We start from the raw sequence: 3,888 nt of genomic DNA on the forward strand, positions 1-3,888 counted from the left end.
TAATCCATACTTCAAAACTCTATCACAAATCAAGACCACTCAACTGATTTCTCCTTCTGTAAATCTCTTTCTCTAATTTCTCATATCTTCCAAAACTTCACAAATCTTCTAAACAAAGTGATATCGATCTCCTCTTCTACTCACTCAAAACTTCATACATCTTCAATATGATTTCTCACCAACAATCCTTATGCAGCTCTCCTTTACTTGAGAGAAGAATTTTTTTTTAAACGAAAACAGGTCTATCTCGATATAATAAAGAGATGACTAGGATTACCAAGGATATGGTGGTAATTTTGACGGTGATAATTGAATAAATCAATCTGGTTGACCACTTTAATGGGTCCACATGTTATATCTAACGGAAAGGCCAATTTATAAAAGGATTAGATTCTCTGGTCGGTTTATTAATTAGGTGTGCGTAAGCCGGTTACTTTCTTAATTTGCCCTATATTTAGACATTACTTTGAGAGGGTGAAATGTCATGGTCCATGAGTTGACTAACGTTTGACCCCGACCCTTGAGCACATTAATATCTTATCTTATCCGATTTTTGTTCAGGCAAACAACTGTTACACTTCCAGTTCTTGAGAAAGTTCCAACCAATACATCAGATGGATGCAAATTTGATTCGATTTCATCAAAGAAAAAATACATCTAAACAAAACCCATAAATTATTTTCTCTCAATTTCGAGCAAACAATGAGAAATAATTGCTTAAATCCTCTGATAAGGAATTTTTCAGCTCAGGGTAGTTCAGGCTTGAAGATTAGAATCAAAAGCGAGAGAAGAAATGGCAGAGAAAGCCCAGATAGATATAAGCAGTAGTAATGCTGCAGAAGAAGGAGAAGAAGATCCTAAAGCTTGGAAATGGATAATCAGAAAAAGGGTTTGGGATATGATGGAAGCTGAAATCAAAATCCACGTTCTGTTCGTCATCGAATTCCTAATCTCGTTGGTGCTGCAGCTGCTTCCGAAAAGGTTAGCCATTTTTCTTTAAACATTTAACTGGTTTCTGCTGTAAATTTTGTGTTGTGCTGTGCTGTGCTGTGCTTTGGTGTGAAATAAACGGAGCCATATTCTAATGTAAATTTTGTGTTGTTTGAAGAAAGTTATCAGAATTGGAAGTGTTTAAAAAACATCAGACTGTGTTGAAGTTAATCCAGATTCCCCACAAACACTCTCAGGTTAGTGTTGTTCTGTGCCTAATTGATGAATGTAGCTTGATTTTGTGGGGTTTTATGGTCCGAATTGAACTGAGTATGTTATCGGTTTGGTGTGTAATTAGGCGAGAAGAAGTTGTTGACACGGCAGCCACAACTGAGGACAGGTTTCTTCTCAGTGCTGGAATCTAGTATGTTGTCTCTTAGCACTATGGGTGAGGCATGTACATCTGTTGGTGTAGCCAAGTATGGAATGCCAATTGGTCTTGATGAGAAGCTCAAGGTGGATTTGATAGTTATTCGTTCGGTCGCTGTTGATCAAAAGACCGGTGCACGGCTTGGTAAGGGCGAGGTAATGATTTAAACCCGGTTATGTTTCACCACTTTCATATGAAAATTGTTGGTGGGAATAGGACTACATTGGCAATAAGGACAACTATTGCCACGGTTTCACATATTATACAACTCCAATTTATATAATGTTAAATATATACGAGATTAGTACTACTAGATGAAGTTATTGATACTTTGATTAGTATTAGTGGTTTGGCATCTCTGGGTTAGGTATGGGTAACGATAGTCTCAAGTTGTACTTGATACATTGATTGCACTATTGCGGTGTAATTCATCTTTCAAAAAATGGTCATAAGCAAATTGCACATGTCTTGATAGGGGTAATGACATTCTCAGAGTTTCTTTCTCAGCATAGTTGGAAAGTCGGTACCATGCAGTGGATAGCATGATACTTGCCCTATAAATCACATGGAGTTTGTTGATTCAGCCATGTATGACATGCTTATACGTACGTTAGAATCATGTTTCCTGTTTCAAAACTTGAGAACTGAAATTTAGGTTGTCATTTTGTTATTACGGATGGCGAAGCCGCTGTATGCCACATTTCAAATATGAATGGTTTGTTTACAGAAACTACAAACATAGAAGCTTGAAAGGTCACCTTATGCACAATGTATACAGGATTATTGATTATCAGTTGTCTTCAATGCATAATTCGAGCACCTAGACTGGCTCTGTGTATTGTCAACAATTTCACTGTTGTTACTTGCTAACTCCTAAACACTTGAATCCTCAAACTATAACTTGCGAGTATATCTTATGCATCCTGGTCGCACATCTGAATACACAGCAAGGTTCATTAAGTTGTTTTTCCTGTGTTTCAGGGATTTGCGGAGCTTGAATATGCAATGTTGCGTTACATGGGAGCAATAGATGACAATACTCCAGTGGTCACCACAAGTAAGTCACTGAATAGGACTTTATCTACCTGCTCCTTATATCTTCTCCATATCAAAGTAATGCATTCAGTTTGTTGAGGTCTTAGTCTCAAAGGGGGTCACCTCATTTTGGAAACCAATTGAAACGCTGATAAAAATCATGCCCTCCTATCTTGTCATTAAATCCTACAGTTTCATACTTTACAAGGCCCGGGGCGGTAGGGTTAGTACAGATGTAGAGTAGGCTAAAAAAAATCCCGGATACTAATCTAAGTTGGAGATCGATATTATCCAAGATTTTTTTCGTTTGGTATCTATAAGCTATACATGTTTTACAATGTTCTGTGATTTGATATCATCGGTATAACTATAACTTCCATGGCAGTACACGACCGCCAACTAGTGGATGATATTCCCGTGGAGAAACTAGTGATTCACGATGTTCCTGTTGATTTTATTTGCACTCCTACCCAAGTCATCTTCACCAACAATTCTATCCCGAAACCTCAAGGTAAAACTGAAGTCATAATAATCCTCAATATTCAGCTGCAGACTCTTCATTTAACTCTTTTGTGATCTTATATGAACCTTACTTGGTGGATTTAATTTCATATAAATTTCATTTCACTAGGAATATATTGGGACAACTTTCTCCAGAGAAGTTAGGCCAAATTCGTATCCTCAGAGAGCTCAAAAGACGAATTGAACGAGAGACTAGACAGAAACTTCCTTCTGGACCCTCAGAAAAGTTACCAGCCACAGCTCAACGGAAGAGACGTTAATAGGACATACCGTGTTCCTTTCAAGTAAATCAGATTTTGAAAGCAAAGAGATTAAACTCGGTATCTACTATACCTTACATGGTACTGTAACATACTACATTTTTGGATCTTACTAATGTAAAATCTAAACTGCATCTTCTCATGATTCCATTAGAAAATTAGGCACAGGCACAGGCACAGGCACAGAATCTTATAGGGGCACCAGTGCGTATGAGAATCATACAGACACATCTCATCCAATCTTTAATTGGGAATATTTCCGTGAGGTTGGCCGAGTATTTACCTCTGGATTATTATTGCTTTATGCATCCACTCATGATGCTACCAAGCAAAATAATTAGAGTTCTGAGTGAAAATTTAAAAAAGAATAAAATTAGAGTTCTGAGTGAAAATTTTAAAAAGAAAAAAAACGCCGTTGCCGGGGATCGAACCCGGGTCACCCGCGTGACAGGCGGGAATACTTACCACTATACTACAACGACTTGGTTTGTTTATGACGTCCTGTCCTAATTACTTGACTACAATTAGCTTCTCCTAATAGATAGTTTAACTATTCTCGCCATTGAGGGATGGAGTTCCAGAGAGAGGAATTGGGAAATTTGAGAAGAATAGATTTTGGTATTCTGAGATTTGTATGGTTTAATGAAGTTTGTGACAGATGAAGCTCAGTAGAATTTAGAGGGTGCATTTAAGCTAAATATTTATAGAAAG

The 3,888-nt window shown here is 37.4% G+C and overlaps 1 non-coding gene and 1 pseudogene across 1 annotated transcript; one reads left to right on the plus strand and one right to left on the minus strand.

Moving 5' to 3' along the window:
• Positions 1 to 575: 575 nt before the first annotated feature.
• On the plus strand, positions 576 to 3,441 carry LOC113326821 (annotated as a pseudogene).
• A 146-nt stretch (positions 3,442 to 3,587) lies between these two features.
• On the minus strand, positions 3,588 to 3,659 carry TRNAD-GUC. Its single transcript has one exon. It is a non-coding gene; the product is annotated as a tRNA-Asp (tRNA).
• Positions 3,660 to 3,888: the final 229 nt, after the last annotated feature.

This window comes from Papaver somniferum, chromosome 1, assembly GCF_003573695.1.
Source record: "Papaver somniferum cultivar HN1 chromosome 1, ASM357369v1, whole genome shotgun sequence".
NCBI classification, from domain to species: domain Eukaryota; kingdom Viridiplantae; phylum Streptophyta; class Magnoliopsida; order Ranunculales; family Papaveraceae; genus Papaver; species Papaver somniferum.